Source organism: Pteronotus mesoamericanus, unplaced genomic scaffold (assembly GCF_021234165.1).
Source record: "Pteronotus mesoamericanus isolate MK-2021 breed Mesoamerican mustached bat unplaced genomic scaffold, CSHL_Meso_final scaffold_54, whole genome shotgun sequence".
NCBI classification, from domain to species: Eukaryota; Metazoa; Chordata; class Mammalia; order Chiroptera; family Mormoopidae; genus Pteronotus; species Pteronotus mesoamericanus.
Window position 1 is genome coordinate 40,446,237 of NW_026555321.1, and position 20,806 is coordinate 40,467,042.

Consider the following 20,806-nt stretch of genomic DNA (forward strand, 5'->3'; position numbering starts at 1 on the left):
GTTTTTTCATGGAGAGCTCCAATGTAGTAATTCCTTGAAAGAATTATTCACTATAACTTGAGAATAACAAACCCATTTCCCAACGTTTGAAGATTCTTTCCCTAATTTCTCCAGTTTATTTTAAAGAGAAGAAAATGAAACTAGGGGTAATGGGCATACAAGTTAAAGTTAGGAAAAAAATAGAAATAAATAATGTATATTAATTCCCAAATGTAAAATATGAATTCTTTTGGACTCTCCTATGGACTTTGGCATAGTTTTATGACTTAGATATTTGAAATATTTAAATAGCCAAGCTATAAATTTTCTTCTAAGTTAACTTGAAACTAGAATGTGATCCCTGCTAGAGTTCAAACTCCACACAGTCAAGGAATGTCTCCATCCCCAGCACCCAGAATCCAGCATAACACCTGGCAGAGAGTAGACACTTGATAAATAAGTAAGAATAAATGAAAAAGTAGACAACTGATCAGGAGACTGGTTAATTATAATTACTAGACTACTTTCTATACTTATCACTTCTATTTTACCTTTTCATTGGATTTAAAATTATATTGCTCCATTTTTCATTCAACAGACTCAGAGATAGAGAGCAGTCTGACAGCTGTTGAGTGGCAGATGGAGGGATTGAGCAAAAAAGAAAAAAAACTCGTGGACACAGACACAGTGTGGTGATTGGAAGGAGGAGAGAGGGGAAGGTGGAAAAGGGTATGGGGGGGCTAAATGATGATGGACAGAGACGTGGTTGGGGGGTGATGAACACACAATACAGTGTACAGATGATGTGTTGTAGAATTGTGTACCTGAAACCTGTAGAATTTTGTTAACAAGTGTCATCCCAATAATAAAAAGGAAAAATAAAGTAAAATTGCTCCAGGGCTTTCTCTAATACATTGTGTGCATAATCATTTCTCTGGGCATTACTGAACTTAGGTCCTTTCCTTCCTGACATATTCTACTGTTCTGATCTCAAAAAAAAAAAAAAAAAGATCTGCAGCTTTGAAGGGAACTATAACTGTGAAAACAAATTTCAGCATTTTGGTTTTCAAACCAAATGTCATAGTAGACATTTCAGGCCTACTATGAATAAAAGAATGAGTTTACAAAATGTAGTGTAATCTTAAAGAATATGATGAACAGGATATTTTGACCAAACCCTGGGCTCCCGTATTAAGCAGATGAATTCTGGCCACCCTGTATCCACACAACGGTCTTCAGAGGAAAAGAGGGAATTGTACCAAACTCCTCAACCTGCTTATCCTTTTACACTAAAAGCCTCCTGGAAATAGAAGAACCATGTGGACATCTGGTGTTGTTGCCTGATGAGCACTGTTGCACTGTAAGGTAACAGTAGTCTGGCTTTCCTTTGAATGTGCAGAACCCATTGAAAGAGGTCTTGGTAGACTGTCAACCACAACCCCACCTAACCCAGGCATTGGTCATGTGACTCAAGCAAGCCCAATCCCATGATCTCTTTAGAATCTGAAGCATGAACTAAAAAATAGGACAGGAAAAAAAAAAGCAGAAGCATAATCATTTCAAGAGTGTCCCCTCATGTTCACTGTTTCTTAATTCCTAGGTTGTATTCCAGGACCTGTCTAGCTTTCCTATCTGTCAAGCTATTGGGATGGCCAAAAATTTCATGTGGTTTTTCCATGATATAAAAGATACATTTTTCATTTTCACCAATAACTTTATTGATTTGGTTATTTTGAGTCTGTCAGCTATCTCCTGTGTGGTATAACATTGATTGTTCTCAGTTAATGTCTCTATTTCATCACAATCAACTTCAACTGGTTTACCTAACCATGGAGCATTGTCCAGTGAGAAATCTCCAGCACAAAACTTTGCAAACTACTTTTGACATGTTCAATCAGTCACAGCACTCTATACACCGCACACATCTCTTTTTTTGCATTTCAGTTGCATCTTTGCCTTTCTTGAAATAATAAAGCATAATATGTCAAAAATGTCACTTATTTTCTTCCATCTTCAATATTAAAATGGCTACACAAAAATTAGAAAGAATCCTAAAGGCAACAAAGGAAAAACAAGTAGTAACATATAAGGGAGCCCTGATACGGCTAGCAGCTGACTTCTCAACTGAAACATTACAAGCCAGAAGGGAATGGCAAGAAATATTCCAAGTAATGAAAAACAAGGGCCTAGAACCAAGGCTGCTCTACCTAGCAAGGCTCTCAGTTAAAATAGAAGGAGAAATAAGGAGTTTCCCAGAAAAAGAAGGCTAAAAGAATACATCTCCACCAAACCAGCACTACAAGATATGCTAAAGGGACTGGCTTAAGAAGATGAAGAAAAATAGTGAGAAAGAGAAAAACACAGGTACAAAGGGAAAAAAATGAATGTTTCTATCAATAATAACTTTCAATGTAAATGGACTAAATGCCCCAATCAAAAGATGCAGAATAGTTGAATGTATAAGAAAACATGACCCACACATATGCTGCTTACAGGAGACCCACCTCAGAGCAAAAGACCTACACAGATTGAAAGTAAAGGGATGGGAAAAAATATTCCAAGCAAATGGGCAAGAAAAGAAAGCAGGGGTAGCAATACTTATACCAGACAAAATAGATTTCAAAAAAAGGCCATAAAAAAAGACCCAGAGGGACACTTTATAATACTTAAAGGAAAAATCCACCAAGAAGACATAAACATTGTAAACTTATATGCACCCAACCTAGGAGCACCCAAATATATAAGGAAAATCTTGGAGGACTTCAAGAAAGATACAGAGAGCAACACACTGATAGTAGGGGATTCTAACACCCACTGTCAAAAATGGACAGATATTCCAAACAAAACATGAACAAGGATATTTTGGAGCTGAATGACACTGAATCAAATGGACTTAACTGACATATATAGAACCTTACATCCCAAAGAAGCAAAATACCCATTCCTTTCAAATGCACATGGAACCTTTTCAGAGATAGATCACATGACAGGACATAAAGCAAGCCTCAGCAAATTCAGGAAAATTGAAATAATACCAAGCATTTTCTCAAACCACAAGGGTTTGAAACTGGAAATCAGTCTCAAAGAGAAACCTCAAAAACTTGCAAACTCATGGAGATTGAAGAGTACAGTATTAAACAATGAACGGGTCAATAATGAAATAAGAGGAGAAATCAAAAAGTTTCTGGAAACAAATGAAAATGAACAGACAACAGTCCAAAACCTATGGGACACAGCAAAGGCAGTCCTGAGAGGGAAGTTCATAGCAATACCAGCCTACCAAAAAAATAGAAACATTTCAAATAACAACCTCACCCTCCAGCTTCAAGAACTGGAGAAACGACAACAAATAAATCCCAGAGCAAGTAGAAGGAAGGAAATAATCAAGATTAGAGAAAAACTGAATAACATAGAGACGAAAAGAACAATTCAAAGGATCAATGAATCCAGGAGCTAGTTCCTTGAAAAGATAAATAAAATTGACAACCCTTTAAGCAGACTCCTCAAGAAAAAAAAGGAGAGGTCCCAAATAAATAATATCAGAAATGAAAGGGGAGAAATAACAACTGATACCACAGAAATACAAAGGATTGTAAGAAACTACTATGAGCAATTATACGCCAAGAAATTTTAAAACCTTGGTGAAATGGACACATTTCTAGAAAAGTATAATCTTCCAACACTGAATGAAGAAGCAAAAGCCTGAACAGATCATTAACAACTGGGGAAATTGAAGCAGTAATCAAGAAACTCCTTAGGCTGGACGGTTTCACAGGAGAATTTTACAAAATATTTAAGGAAGAGCTAACCCCTGTCCTCCTCAGACTATTCCAAAAAATCCAAGAGGAGGGAAGACTCCCAGACTCTTTTTATGAGGCCAGCATCATCCTAATCCCAAAACCAGATAAAGACCCTACAAAGAAAGAATACTGACCAATATCGCTGATGAACATAGATGCCAAAATCCTCAACAAAATATTGGCAAACCGCATCAAGCAATACATTAAAAAGATTATCCACCATGATCAAGTGATGCAGGGATGCAGAGATGCAGGGATGGTTCAATATACGCAAATCAATAAACGTAATACATCACATAAATAAAAGGAAAGACAAAAACCACATGATCATTTCGATAGATGCAGAACAAGCATTCAATAAGGTACAGCACCCATTCATTATCAAAACACTCAGCAAAATGGGAATAAGTGGGGCATTCCTCAATGTAATAAAGGTCATATATGAAAAACCTACAGCCAACATCATACTCAATGGGCAAAAACTAAAAGCTTTCCCACTAAGATTGGGAACATGACAAGGATGTCCGCTTTCACCACTTCTATTCAACATAGTATTGGAAGTCCTAGCCACAGTGGTCAGACAAGAAAAATAAATAAAAGGCATCCAAATAGGAAGGGAGGAAGTAAAACTATCGTTGTTTGCAGATGACATGATAGTGTACATAGAAAACCCTGTAGACTCCACCAAAAAACTACTCAACTTAATAAGTGAATTTCGCAAAACAGCAGGTTACAAAGTCAATATTCAGAAATCAAAGGCATTTTTATACACCAGCAATGAAATAGAAGAAGAAATCAGAAAAAAAATACCAAATACCATTCAATATAGCAGCAAGAAAAATGAAGTACCTAGGAATAAATTTAATCAAGGAGTTAAAAGACCTGTACGCAGAAAACCATACAACATTGAAGAAAGAAATTAAGGAAGACACAAATAAATGGAAGTATATACCATTTTCATGTATTAGAAGAATTAACATCATCAAAATGGCCATACTACCCAAAGCAATTTATAGATTCAACGCAATCCGTATTAAAATACCAATGATGTATTTTATAGAAAAAGAACAAACACTTCAAAAATTTATATGGAACCATAAATGACCCAAATAGCCGCAGCAATTTTGAGGAAAAAAAAAAAAACAAAGTAGGAGAGATCACAATACTGGACATCAAACTATATTACAAAGCCACTATACTCAAAACAATCTGGTACTGGCACAAGAACAGACCCATAGACCAGTGGAACAAAATAGAAAGCCCAGAAATAAGCCCATGTCTCTATGGGCAACTAATATTTGACAAAGGGGACAGAAGCATAAAGTGGAGTAAAAATAGCCTCTTCAACAAATGGTGTTGGGAGAGCTGGACGGCTACATGCAAAAAGTTGAAATTGGATCATCAGCTGACACCATACACAAAAATAAATTCAAGATGGATAAAATACTTAAATATAAGTCACAACACCATAAAAGTCCTAGAGGAGAACATTGGCAGGAAACTCTCAGATATCTCACGCAGCAATATTTTCACCAGTATGTCGCCTAGAGCAAGGGACATAAAGGAAAGAATAAACAATTGGGACTTCATCCGAATAAGAAGCTTCAGCACAGCTAAAGAAGATATCAGCAAAATGAAAAGGGAAACAGCCACTGGGAACATATATTTGCCAGTGAACCTTGGACAAGGGTTTGATCTCCAAAGTATATAGAGACCTCACACGACTCCACTCCAGGAAGACAAACAATCCAATTAAAAATTGGGCAAAGGACCTGAAGAGACACTTCTCCAAGAAAGTTATACACAGGGCCCAGAGACAAGTGAAAGGATGCTCAGCATCACTAGCCAATAGAGAAATGCAAATTAAAACTACAATGAAATACCACTTCACACCAATCAGTATGGCCATCATAACTAAGTCAACAAACAAGTGCTGGCAAGGTTGTGTAGAAAAGGGAACACTAGTATACTGCTAGTGGGAATGCAGACTGGTGCAGCCACTATGGAAAACAGTTTGGAATTGCCTCAGAAAGCTAAAAACAGAACTGCCTTTTGACCCAGCAATTCTACTGCTGGGATTATACCTTAAGAATCCTGAAACACCAATTCAAAAGAGCCTATGCACCCCAATGTTCATAGCTGCACAATTTACAATAGCCAAGTGCTGGAAGCAACCTATGTGCCCCTCAGTAAATGAGTGGATCAAAAAACTATGGTACATTTATACAATGGAATACTACTCAGCAGAAAGAAATAAGGAACTCCTACCCTCCATGACATCATGGATGGAACTAGAGAGCATTATGCTAAGGGAAATAAGCCAGGGGGTTAAAGACAAATACCATATGATCTCACCTGTAAGTGGAACCTAATCTACAAAACAAATAAGCAAGAAAAATATAACCAGCAACACTGAAAGAAAAAACAAACTGAGAGTAACGAGAGGGGAAGCAGGAGGCGAGTCACGGAATAAAGATGGGGAAGGGTCAAATCAAGAAACATGTATAAAGGACCCATGGACAAAGCCAAAGTGGGGTAGTATTGAGGATAGGATGTGGGGGTGGGTGGGGCAGGGGAAAGTGGTAGAGGGAAAATGGGGACAAACATATTTGAACAATAAAAAGATAAAAAATAAATAAAGTTTACTCAAGTCAAAAAAAAAAAGCTTGTGAGGGAAAGATCATCCATTTGTTTAGTGTACTGCTTAATCTTCTGTGTCTATGGAATGTTGAGGCAGAGCTACCTCCTTGAAAATTGCTTAATAGGTTGGCATTCAAGAGGAATGTTAGAGCTGAAGACATGGTACAGAAAGGCATAGAAGACATGGAGTGGTGTGCCTTAGAGAGAAGGCATCAGGAAAGCAAAGCAAAAAGTCTAAGAAGGGAAACTAGGCAATTCCAAAATTTAAGAGGCAATCAGAAGAAAAGAGTTCCATGAAGGAGCCAAAACAAGAATGGTTAAGGATCAAGATTTCTAAACCTCAGTATGTTAGACATTTGGGGCCCAATCATTCATTGTCACAGGGTGCTGTCCTATACATTTGTTTAACAACATCCTTGGCTTCTACCTACTACCTGCCAGTAGGACCCTCATCTGCTTGTGACAACCAAAAATGTCTCCAAATATTCCCAAATGTCCACCTCTAATTGAAAAAACAAAAACAAAAAACTATCCCTAATTGAAAACCACTGATCAAAGTTGTAGAAGGAAAACTGGAAGCAGTGTATGGCACAGAAGCCAAAGTCTTACATAGTAATTAACAATGATAAATGCCAAAGAGATATTGATTAAAATGAAAATCATTGGTGAAATGAGAGCAGTTTTAATGGAACAATTGAGGATGGACACCAGTCAAGCTAAATATCTGCACAACAAATAAATAATAAAGAAAATTCAAAAGTTAAAAGGGTGCTTTGTTGAACTGGGTGACCCTTTTCAGGTCCCTTTCAACCCTGAAATTTTGTAATTCCAGATGATCTCTAAGGAAGACCTTTCCAGATCCCTCATGCCCTGATCTGCTGGTGGCAGCCCTCTGTTTACATGTAAAACCAGCCATGTCTCTGCCTGCCCTACTCGAGTCATATAAAATAAAAATCCAAAGAACTACAAATTGCTATGTGGTCTGGACCCAATGCATGATGAAAACTAAGTATGGTTTTCCTTATGTCATCACATAACCAACAGTTAAGCAATAAAAATTTGCCAGACTTTAAAGGAAGCTGTGGTTTAGAAAGAGGCTGGGTTCATAAGTGAATCTGAAAGTGTCAGGTTTAAGATTGCTCTGAGAAGAAAGGAGTGGGGTTGAAGTCACCCCAGGGCCTATTGGAAGCATCATGCATCATTCAGCCACTCCAGAATTCATCCCAGAGGCTGGCTGGAGTGAGGAGAGTCCTGTCCAGTGGGAGATGACGTGCCCTGAGAAGGCCATGAGAAGCAAGCATGGCAAATAGCCTACACTATTGCCAGTACTCTTCTCTGGTTTTTGAAAAACAAAACCTGGATGGATGGCTCAGTTGGTCAGAGTGCTGTTCCATACACCAGATATGCTGTGGGTTTGATCCCCAGTCAGGGCACATACCTAAGCAATGGATTTGATCCGAGGGCTGGGTGAGTATGGGAGGCAACTGATCAATGTTTGTCTCCCATTGGTGTTTCTCTCTCACTTCCTCCCTCTCTAAGGTCAATAAACATATTCTTGGGTGCAAATTTTAAAAAAATAAAACAAACTAGCTTCTACAGTAAAAAAGAAATTGAAAACAAAGATCAGGTTTTTCAGCTAAGAAAGAAAGCAGAGCAGAGACTTTTTTAAATGCTGATTTGAGAAATAAATAAGAATTTTTAGTCCTGGTTTAGTTACTAATAAAAAGTGAATCACTCCCCATCTCTGCACTCAGTCTCTACACCTGAGCTAGATGGCAATCAAATGTCTTCTGCTTCTTTAGTGGAGTAGGGCATTTGTGCCATGGGTTTCCACTGTTGAGGTTTTTATTATATTTTACACAGGGTCTGGCAGAAGTAACGCTTGCTTGAGTGAGGTTGGTAGGATAATAATATGGGTGTAGTAGTTTACAGTTTTAATTGGAAAATTTCACCTAAAATGTCATATGGTGTGCTTGAGTGTGATATTTTTATGTTACAGAATTATATGCTCATGATTTTGTAATAAAATATTTTGTACTAAAAAAGGGGCATTATTTGTGCCAGACCCTGTAGTCACAATATGGCTTGTTTAATTGGCTGCCCTGCCACCAGACCGTCAGTTCCCCAGAGCAGGCACAAGCCTGTCTTTTCCACCACTGAGTACCCAGCACCCTGCAGGACTTGACATTTACCTGTTGGAGGAAGTGAGCACCAAATGTCAGCTCCAATGCCTCTAAAAGGCAGCTCTAGGAAAAGGCAACTCTACATAAATCTTTAAGAAGTGAGCCAGATCAGAGCTTCCCCTTCATTTTGCCTCTTGAAATTTTTATAAAAGGCAGAGACTGTATATAATAAGTGGCAATAACTTTAAACAGTTCCCACACCTCTGATGTGGATAGCACTACCATACCGTCTTATGACTTCCAAATAAAACAAAATTGGAAAGTGCATCTCAAGTCAGCCATCTTGAAAAAAAATCCAATACTACTAATGCTGTTATATATGTTTTTGGCATGCTCCAAAGAGGTTAATTTGCTTTGGGATGCTGAGAAGATGAATAAAAGAACAAAACATAAATACTTTGAGATAAAATATTCTGTTTGTGAATTTCTCTATAGGATAGATCACTAAGACTAGGATGTCTAGACACTAAGAACCACTATAAGTTCCCAGAGTTACATCTAAGGATTGTTTTTTTAAACTGATTAATTTTGTTACCTGAATTTCACCTCAATATATTTTTTTAAAAGATAGCATCTTAAATGTATTTTTCCTGTGACTGTACTTTAAAAACAAACAAACAAACAAACACTTTAGCCCTGGCCAGTAGTTCAGTTGGTTAAAGCATTGTCCCAATAAGTCAAGGTTGTGGGTTCAATCTCTGGTCAGGGCACATAGAAGAAGCTACCAATGAATGCATAAATAAATTAAACAAATTAATGTCTCTCTCTCAAATTAATATAGTAAAAAAAAAATTTATTAATTCCAAATTAAAGAATTCTTTCTGGAGAAAGGCCCAGAAAAAAGAATATAGAGCTGTTTATAATTCACTGTTAACTTGCAAATGCTGCCGAAGCCTCGCAATGAATGCTTTTGCATAATGTGGATCAGTCAGGTGTTTGGTGAGGAGTAGTTCATTGGGAGTCATTTTTCCAAAATAGAGGATGCTATTTCTGAAATGATTCTTTGGATATTTACACTTAAATGCTAATTTTTGGTTTTTAGTTTATGGGAAGACTCCTTTTTTAAACCCCCAATTCGTGACTTGAGTAACTAATGGAGCCTAAGGATACTTCTCATTGATGATCGAGCTTTCCTCCTCCTTAGATCCTATGTTTTTTAGGCCAATGTAATACCTTGCTAGGGCCACCATAATAGAGTATGACACAAATTAATTTTCTCACCATTCTGGAGGTTAGAAATCCAAAATCAAGGATCAGCAGTTTGGGTTTCCCTTGAGGCCTCTCTGCTTGCCTTGCAGATGGCACTTTCTCTCTGTGTCCTCATATGATATTTTTCCTATGTGCACACATCCCTGGTGCTTCTCTGTTCAAATTTCCTTTTCTTATAAGAACACCAGTCACATTGGATTAGGGCTCACCCCAACAGCCTCATTTTTACCTATTCACTTCTTCAAAGACCCAATCTCCAAGTATAGTTTGCATACTGAGGTTCTGGGGGTTAAGGTTTCAACCTATGAGTTTGGGAAGAATACAATTCTGCCTATAACAGGTACTACCTAAAATGACCCAACAGATTACAAAAGTTTCAAATAATAGTGCAATATTAAAGTAGACTCAACCTTACCATTGACAAAGGCAGTTTCATGATATTTTTCTCATTTTTCTTCTGTAGCCAAAAGAAAAAATAATTATTTTAAATAGCATAAAGATACTTTTACTTTCCAAGAATCTAATTTTTGCTAGGCAAGACCTAGTTATCAATAAAGGAATCCTAATCAAGTCCTTGATAATTTTAATACCCTTTTAAAATAAATGATACATTGTAGATTTAACTAGATGAATATTAGAAGACATAAAGATTTATTCCCATTGAGGAATACATGACTTTTCTGAGCCTTATTCCCAACTTGTAAAATAGAAATGATATCCATCTTGTCTATATCACTAGGTAGCACTGGAAGGACTTAGAAATAATACATAATAACAGTAGTTCTAATCTCTGAAACACAACATCAGTACAAGGTGAAACTATTAATGTTGTCATCCAGTGTAACAAATGGTGGTGATGTGATATGTTAAACAAAAAAACTTTCATGACTGAAAGCTTTTCTTAAAGAAATGGTTTATAGATCCAAATTCTAGCCAAAAAAAGAACCAGGTTCCAGGGCATGCAATCTATACCACCACCAGCAGGGCTAGGTTAAAAAAAAAAAAAAAGACAACCATTTCCACTGGTCCACAGTTGATGATGGATGCTTTTATACATTATGTTTTGGGAAAGAAAGATATAAATTGTTTTAAAATAATTTATAATAGCTACAGATAAGGAGGGTGGGAAAAGGTGAAGGCAGGGGATATTCTAAGAGAGGTACACAGTCTGTAAGAAATATTTACTACTCTTGACTGGTTACAGGCAACAGTTCTGCAAGTTCATGCACTCACAGGATGCTGTGATGTCTGTGGTCACTACAGAAGTTCACTCAAAGCTCTAACATGCATTCAGAAATGTAAGCAATCTACTATTAGTTGGCCCACAGCAATTAACTGGTTAAATACTCTTGTCTCTCTTACCATAATTTAATTTAGGACATCTCAGAATTTTTCTCTTGCCAAATTAAATAAGGAATTTGTGACAAATCTTCTCAAATAATTTTTATGTGGCTTTTACTTTTTCATCTTAGTTTTGCTAGAAGAATTATGGAATGAGTTTAGAAGAAGTAGCAAAATACATTTTTTGCCATTAGGCAAGGCACTCTTTCCATTAACTAAGAAAAGAATCTGGAGGTGGAGTTTAGGAAAGGAAGAAACTCAGCCAGATTCCAATTCTGTTTCCCTTTATATATGCATCTCTTTGGCATAAATTTGTTTAAATTCAATCAGTACTCCTTTTGTGATGAAACTGTGTGACATGAAGGGGGTTTGAGAATTGGACCAGTGTCTACGGCAACACATCATCCTGAGGAATGACGGTGCACTTCAATATGTACTACCTGATGGCAAAAGAGAGGAGCTAGATGTATGTCAGGAGAAAGGTAGCAATCAGCATCAGTTTGTCTTTTGTAAACAAAGTTTCTCTTTCTTTCAATGGAAGTTCAAAGATTTTCCTTTTTTTGTCTTCCCTATCTACATGAATACTCATCGAAGAAACATTAGGCTTAGAGAAGATTCTCAAAATTGGTCATTGCTGTCTCTTTTCTCCCTTGTTGTTACATGTTGTGAATACGTAGGAAGGCTAAGTTGTTAACATTAATTATTTCAGTCCTGATTTGTTATTCAATTTTGCAACTGTTATTCCCTATATCCCTCTGTTTCTATACTTAACTCTGAAGCTTATAGGTAAGATAAAGACACATACATTAAAATGTTCAAAAATTATTCCAGAGGTTCAAAAAAACAAAGAATAAATTCCACATCATAATTTAAACTTAATATACCCTTTATATCAAAACAAAAAAAGAATATACAAGAAAAGAAAATTACATTCTTATACATCAAAACAAGAATCCTGAAAATATTGGTAAACTAAATTATATACTATCATCATAACCAAATTGTGTTTAACCAAGAAATGTAAAATTTGTCTATGAAAGGAAATTTTAATGTGCTTAATACATTTATATATTAAAGGAGAAAAAATCATAAGATCAACTCAATAGGTTCAGAAAAAAGTATTTGATAAAATTTAACATGCACAACAAAAATTCTCATCAGCCTCAGAATGAAAGTGAGCTTCCTTAACCTATAAAAAAAAAACTACAAAATATCTACAGCAAATATTCTTCAAAATGGCAAAATCTTAAACATTCTTGTTAAAAGCAAAACAAGGCAAGTCTAACCACCGTCACCACTCCTATTTAGCATTATACCAGAGATCCTAACCAGAAAAGTAAGAGTGAAGTGAAATAAAGAGAGAAATAAAAGTTACTGAGATTGAAAAGGAAAAATAAATAAATTATGTTTATATGAAAATATCTTTTTTACATAGAAAAGACAAAATAACTTACAGATTACTACTGAATTAATAAATTTATGAGACATAATATATGAGTAATAAACATGAATAATAAACATTCAATATTATTTTTTAAAAGATACTATTTGCAGAAACAAAAGCAACTATAAAAATATCATTTGCAAAGCCAAAAACTGTGAGATACTTTAAAATAAATCTAGAAGAAAGGTTCAAGACAGCTATAAAGAAAATTGTAAAATTTTTTGAAAGACATTTAAAAATAAGTCAAATGAAGCGATATGCCCTGTTTGTGGATAGGAAGCCTCTATCTCAAAAATATTTTAGTTCTCCCTGAACTGATCTATAGGTTCAATGCGATTCCAATCAAGGAACTTGACAAACTAATATTAAAATATATATGTGAGAGAAAAGACCTTCCAAGATGAAACCAAAGTGGAAATATTTACCATACCTAAAATCAAGATTTATTTTCAAAGCTTTAGTCATTAAGTCAATGAGATATTAGCACAGGATAAGCAAATATACCAGTGACGGTGGGGGGGGGGGACAAATAGACCCCCACACATATGGAATATTTAATTTTTTTTGTCATTCTATTCCTTTTACTCCTTTATTTCCTTTTTTATTTTTAAAATATATTTTATTGATTATGCTATTACAGTTGTCCCAATTTTCCCCCTTTGCCCCCGCCTACCTGGTACCCCCATTCCCTCCAGCGATTACCCCTTTAATGCATGTCCATGGGTCATGTGTATAAGTTCTTTGGTAACTCCATTTCCTTTTTTTAAAAAAAATTGTTCTAATATTATTTATTTTTTTAATATTTATTTTTAATTGTTCAAGCACAGTTGTCTCCAGTTTCCCCCCACCACTTTCCCCTGCCCCACCCACCCCCACATCCCACCCTCAATCCTTCCCCACTTTGGCTTTGTCCATGAGTACTTTATACATGATCCTTGACTTGACCTTTCCCCTTCTTTTCCCTGTTACTCTCTCCCATCCTTTCCTCTCATTACTGTCAATTTTTTTTTCGTTCAATGTTGCTGGTTATATTTTTCTTTCTTGTTTGTTTTGTAGATTAGGTTCCATTTATAGGTGAGATCATATGGTATTTGTCTTTCACCACCTGGCTTATTTCACTTAGCATAATGCTCTCCAGTTCCATCCATGCTGTCGTGAAGGGTAGTAGCTCTTTCTTTCTTTCTGTTGCATAGTATTCCCACATATGGAATCTTGACATGAGAGAAGTAGCATTATAGAAAAGTGGAAGAAGGATCTAGAAATCATCACACACAAAGAATCAGTAACAGGTGGATTAAAGATTTTAATGTAAAAAACACAACTTGAAGGGCAAGGAGAGAAGAATAGGTGGAGCACAGAGGATTTTTAGGGCAATGAAAATACTCTGTATGATATTATAACGATGACTACATGTCCTTATTCATTTGGCTAAACCCACAGAATGTACAACACCAAGAGTGAAAACTTATGTAAAGGATGGACTTTGGTTGATAATGATGTGTCCAGTTCATCAATTGTAACAAATGTATCACTTTGGTTGAGTATAATGATAGCTGGGGAGTCTTTGTATATATGGGAAAAGGGTGTATGTGGGAAATACCTGCACTTCCCTCTCATTATTGCTCTAAACCTAAACCTACTCTAAAAATTGTCTTTAAATTTAAAAAATAGCACACACACAACTTGGGAACTTTCTAGGGTAAAGAATATTGTCTTAAATAAGAGACAATGTATGTAAATAAAAAAGAAAAACATTTACATTTTTTACTACATTAAGAATTTTTTTAGCCTTGGCTGGTGTGGCTCAGTGGATTGAGTGTCAGACTGCGAAGCAAATGGTTGCCAGTTCAATTCCCAGTCAGGGCACATGCCTGGGTTGAGGGTCAGGTGCCCTCCCCGGTGTAGGGGGTGTGCAATGTGGTTACACATTGATATTTCTCTCCTTCTCTTTCTCCCTCTCTTCCCCTCTCTCTAAAAATAAATAAATAAATAACTTTTTAATTTTTTTAAACAAATACATCATAAAGTGAAAAGATAGGTAATCTACTAAGAACAGATTTGTGCAATCCATGTAAGACACAAAGGATTAGTATTCAGAATACATACAATAATAGGTCAATATGAAAAAGATAACCCAATATAAAGATGAGTAATAAAAGGAGAATGCACAATCTAAAATAGAAAAGAGCAAAATATAAATGACTTTTCACAGAAGAAAATACACAAATAATTAATAAACATAGAAAAATGAAAGATCTCATTAATAATTAGGAAAATGCAAATTAAAACCAATGAGATATCATTACATATCTCCCAGATTGGCAAAACTTAACACATCTGAAATGCCAAATGTTGATGATGATTTGGAACAACAGAAATGCTGGTGCAGTGCCAGTGGGAGTATAACTGGAAACAATTTAAAAAACACTTCAGCCATATCTGACAAAATTGAGACTGCATGAGCAGAAACAGGTATCAAATTATTTATAGCAGCGTTGTTTATGAGAGAAAAAAACTAAAACTAATAGAGAAAAATCATGTAAAAAATCTAATTGTCCATTAATATTAACGGACAATAGGTAAATGGATTTTTTAAGTGGCATATTTGAATAATTACATTCTACAACAATGAGTGAACATTGCCTTGGCTGGGTGCTCAGTTGGTTGGAGCATAGTCTCGTACACCAAAGGGTCTTGGGTTTGGTTCTCTGCTAAGGCACATACGTAGGCGGTGGCTTCCATCCCCGATTGGGGCACATATGGGAGACAACCAATTGATGTTTGTCTCTATTTCTCTCTCTCTCTCTTTCTTTGTCTCTCTCTTGCTCTTTCCCTTCTTCTCTTTCTAAAAATCAATAAAAATAAAAAAGAAAGAGTGAACAACAACATGAATGGAACTTAGAAACAGGACATTTAGTGAAAAAAGCAAGACAGAGAAAACAACTTGAAGTATGAATCTATTTATAAAAAGTTCAAGAACAAATCAAACTAAACAATATACTGTTAAGGATACTATATTAATTTGCTCAGACTACCATAACAAAGTACCACAGACTAGGTGAATTAAACAACAGAAATTTATTTTCTCATAATTCTGGAGGCAAGAACTCCAAGATCTATGTATAAGCAAGGATGGGTTCTTTTGAGGCCTCTCTCCTTGACCTGCAGATGGCTATCTTCTCCCTCTCCTCACATGTTCTTACTTGTGTACATATCTGTGTCCAAATTTTCTCTTCTTATGAGTACACTCATCTTATTGGATTTAAGACCCACACTGGTAACCTCATTTTAACTTATTATCTCTTTAAAGACCTATCTCTAAATACAATCATATTCTGAGATACTGAGGGGGTTAGGACTTCAACCAATGAATTTGGGAGGAACAAAATTTAGCCCATAATAGATATATGCATTGAGTAAAGCTATAATGAAAAGAAAAAAATCGATGACTAAAATAACAATAGTGGGTCTTCTTGAGGTCTGGGAGAGGGATGAGCACAGAAGAGACTCCTACGGTACTTGTGACGCTCTACTTATGTGAATACCCTGATGGTCATTTATTGTATCCATCACATATGTACTTTTATGTGCTTGAAAATTTTGTAATACTAAACTTGTTTTTAAAAAATAGAAGATACTTATAGCAGGACAGTTCAGGGTGCATACAACAGAAATCCAACCAAATTAGCTTAGGAAATTTGTTGGCTCAGTATCTGAGAATATTAGAAATCAAGATGGCTTAAACATGATGGATCTTAAGACTCAAATGTTGTCATCAGGGTCCCTACTTGCTCATTCTCTCCTCTCATGAATGTGTCCTTCTGTCCCCAAAAAGAGAAGTTCCTTTGAGTTTGAGCACAAAATTTTCTTGGTTTCCCTGAAGATTTTTCATTGTCAAGTTGTCATTTGTATTTAAATTATTTGGATTGCTTTACAATGAAGTAGTAAATTAATATCCTGGGTAAATTTTTAGACCTAGCCAATACATTTAAATCTATAAATAAATAACATGTAAGGTCAAAGTTATAATTTTCCCATTTCCATAGCTAATTCATTTCAGACAATATTTCTGAAAAGAAAATGATGAAAAATAATTAGGTCCTCAAGTTTCTAGACTTATAGCTCTAAAATATGTAGCTATATCTATAAAAGATGCAGAGTAAATTCCTGAATATGTATTAAATGTAAAAGTTCCATATTAGCTCATCTTCTAAACATTGGTACTCCAGTTTGATAACAAATTTTAATTCACATTTGTTTTGAATAACCCAGGAAAAAAAGTAATTATGTGTAAATGACTAGATAAAATATTTTCTTTTGAATTGGAAATCCCATCACTCTCAAAAATCCAATCTCAAAAATAAAGAGATCAAATTTTTTATTTTTTATTTATTGATTTAGAGAGAGAGAGAGAGATGGAGAGGGGGGAGAGAGAGAGATTGTTGTGCCTCTTATTTATGCATCCATTCGTTTGCTTCTTGTATGTTCCCTGACCAGACATCAAACCCACAACCTTGGTTTATCAGGATGATGCTCTTACCAACTGAGCTACTTAGCTAGGGCAAGAGCATCAAATTCTTACACTCAGAAAAAAAAGTCAAGAAAAGAGAAAGAAGGAAATTTATGTGATGAATTGAAACTTTTTTTGTTTGTTGTTGCAATAACATTAAACCCAAAAGGGCTCATGCAGACTTGAAAAGAGATAACTTCAGGGCTTTCATACTTTAAAAGGTGGAGGTATTCATACCTCCAGAAAGGGACAATAGATGAGGTGACAATTACAGAAGGCTCTCATTGACAATGGAAACATTCAAGATTTGAATAAAGTACCTAGAAGGATAGAATTGAATCATATTTCTCTTCTTTGTAACTCTTGGAGACATAGTATTTTGCACAGTGGTAAGTATGCAAATATTAAAAAGTAATTACAATACATTCACAGACATATATTGTATATACCAGAGATTCCATTTACTGAGCTCTTATTATGTGCCATGGACTACATGTTAAATTATAGTATATGCAATTTTTCCCACATTTTTGGCTGGCTCAATTGAATTTAACTAGGTCAAAACCTTCTGTAAAGGGACAAAAAGTAGATCAGTGGTTGCCTGGAGGCAGAGGAGGGAGTGTGGATTAGAAGTCATTTATTTTTGAAATTGGATTTTTGAGATCCATGGCTTTACTTAATCAACAACAAACTTTTCAACTATGGACTATAGTTTATAGTCTAGTCATTTACATATAATTATTCTTTATTTTCAGTTTATGGTTTTTTCAAAAGAAAAACATACATTCAAGAGGGAACTTTTTTGAGTAATGGTAGTATTATAAAACTGGGTGGTGGTGATGAATGATTTTTAAAAATGGTTTCCCCAAAGTCCAATGAATTTGAAAATAGGGCCCTATGTATTATTGAAACTTTGTACTACTATTAAAAATGCTTCTGTGTACCGACTCTTGTGTGAAATAGGTATTTGCGCATGACAAATATTTCTTAAAAAATTACAAAACTTAACCTATGTTTTTGCGACTATTTTATCTTACCATTAATAATATATTGCTAGAATTTTTAAAGCCCAAGAAAAATAATTATGTCTATGATAAACATTTAATTCTATTTAGTAGATAAGTTTTAACATGTCATATTTAATAATTATAGGCACAAATATGAAAACATCTATCTTGGCTCTTGCAGTTTATGCAAATTGCATATAATTATTCTCTACAGAGAACAGTTCATTTAAAATAAAATTCTTAGCCTTGGCCAGGTGGCTCTGTTGGTTAGAACATCATCCTGATACACCAAGGTTGTGGGTTTGATTCCCAGTCAGGGCACATACAAGAATCAACCAATGAATGCATAAATAAGTAGAACAACAAACTGATGTTTTTCTATCACTCTCTCTGAAATCAATAATAAATAAATAATTTTTGTTTTTAACTTTTATTTGTATTTATTTTATGCTGAATTTATGCCTAATTCATAAGTTTTTGCTTCTTCAATTTCATCTGGAATACCTTCTTCTGTGCAACCTCCTCTTTTGGTTTAGGGACAACCTGTTATTTTTCAGTAAGGATCTTCTCAATGTGGCAGGGAGAGCTCAATGTGGGTTAATCCACCTCTGAGCTCTCTAAATTCTGTGCCACATCTTGGGAGCTTTGTTCACCTGGATGCGCTCAATACCCAGAGACTCTACATCTAAACCTTTAAATTCAGCATAACTCTCTACACTTTTAAGCATGTGCAGTAAAAGTTCAGCACTCTTTTTGGGCCGCTGACCCCATGTCCAACCAGTTTCTGGCCTGGTCACATTTACCAACTCTACCATTGTAATGACTGAATGGCACACTTTGCTTCTGTGAAGTGACATCCTTCTTCAGTTACTTGGTGGCTTTTTTCTATATGCATACCCTCAATGGCCTGGGAAGTATTCTTAAACTGAACATAAAGATATGAACCTCTTGATTTGCATGACTTCGTGGGCTGTTTTCTGAGTCTAGTGAGTAGCAAACCATCAGGTTGTTTATGGGAAGAGCTAACATAAAATTCTTAAATTTGTTTTAGATTATGTTTTTACCTTAGTGTGAGTTACAGAACCTGATCTTTAATATCATACCATAGAAAGGCACAACCTGATAAAATCTGACTTAATTTTTACTGCAAAATTTATATTCAACTTTTAGGTACATATCAGCTAAAATCTAAAAAAAAAAAAAAAAGTAATCATTTGTGTCCTCAGAAAGGTAGGCAACCTAATTAACCCACATCTTAATTTTTCTTTCATTAACTGAGGTACACTGATATCACACATAAGAACAGGTGGAGTCATCTATATACCTGTACTTATGTCAAACTTGCCAGATGCTGAGAGAGATGAAGTCACATTTTCAGGAAGAGTTGCTATTAGGGTATAACACGCTCCCTCCAGCTGTGGGCTTTTTGCACACGCTGGTTGCTCTGTTAGCCGTTGTTCTTCATTCATGCCTCAGATCTTAGTTCTGGTATCTCTTCCTGCAGAAAGTCCTTAGCCACCAAGTCAGATCAGGTTCCTTTGTTGCATACAATCTTAGGGGCATTCATTTACTTCAGAGCATTTTTTTGGTTTGCAATTGTATAATCATTTATTTAAATTGCACATGAAGAGCAGGTTCTTGAGTAGTTGTGTCTCAGCTTCCTCTGTAGTATGCTTTTTCTGCAAGTCTGGTGTGCTCTAGTGTACCGAATATGTAACTTTAATCACCGCCCCCCCACCCCCGCAATTTGCTTTTAGTAAAGTTAGCTGGACTTGAAGAAGGATAGCTCTAGGAAAATAATCTAGCATGTTTTTCTTTTCCCTCTTTCCATCTTCAATTAATTTAAATGATTATACAATTGCAAGGCACAGTCCTACACAGGGGAACAGAACCTGTGTCTGGTTTCCTGGTCAAATGCATAGTAAATCATCTTCAGAGGTCATCTCAGGCCTGTCCTCAGCTCTGCCCTTTAGGGAAGCAGAACCCATGCCTGGTTTTGCCCTTTATCGACTAAACGTCTTTCTCCTAACGAGTGCCTGGCACATAGCAGATGCATAAAGTACTCTTTGAAGATTGAAAGAAGAAAAAGAAAAACATACTAGATTATTTTCCTAGAGCCATCTTTCTTCAAGTTCAGCCAACTTTACTAAAAGCAAATGGGAAGGGGGTGATTAGAGTTATATATTCAGTACCCTAGAGCACACCAGAAAAAGCATACTGCAGAGGAAGCTGAGGCATGACTGCTTGAGAACCTGCTAATCATGTGCAAGTCTCCTCTGATAGTTCCTAGGTACAATTGCCACAGTGACAATGGTTGTCCCATGTTATTATCTGTTCACAAGAGAAGTGTTGCCAGTGGGGATATTGTTTAACAGATGTAGTAGTGTCTGTTGGACACTAAATATTGCTACAGATTTAAAAATAAATAAAGTTACATATTCAGAAAGCCACCTGATTGTGACCAAGGCAAGTCAATCAGACCTGTTCTGGAATTTTAATCTTCAAGTGATTACACAGGAGAACAAACCCTTAGAGGTGTGGTCAGTTGTCAACCAGAAGGTCCGAGGCCCTGTGAAGATAGACTGTCAGCTTTTTTTCCATTGCCCACCCCGCAAAAAATAAAAGTTTTCCTTGATCTTGCATCATCCTGTGGCCCTTTTTTTTTTCTTTTTTCTTTTTTTTTTTTTAACTTT

At 35.7% G+C, this 20,806-nt stretch overlaps 1 non-coding gene across 1 annotated transcript; it reads left to right on the forward strand.

Moving 5' to 3' along the window:
* Positions 1 to 20,268: 20,268 nt before the first annotated feature.
* On the forward strand, positions 20,269 to 20,528 carry LOC129061108 (small Cajal body-specific RNA 13). The gene has a single exon (XR_008528077.1). It is a non-coding gene; the product is annotated as a small Cajal body-specific RNA 13 (non-coding RNA).
* Positions 20,529 to 20,806: the final 278 nt, after the last annotated feature.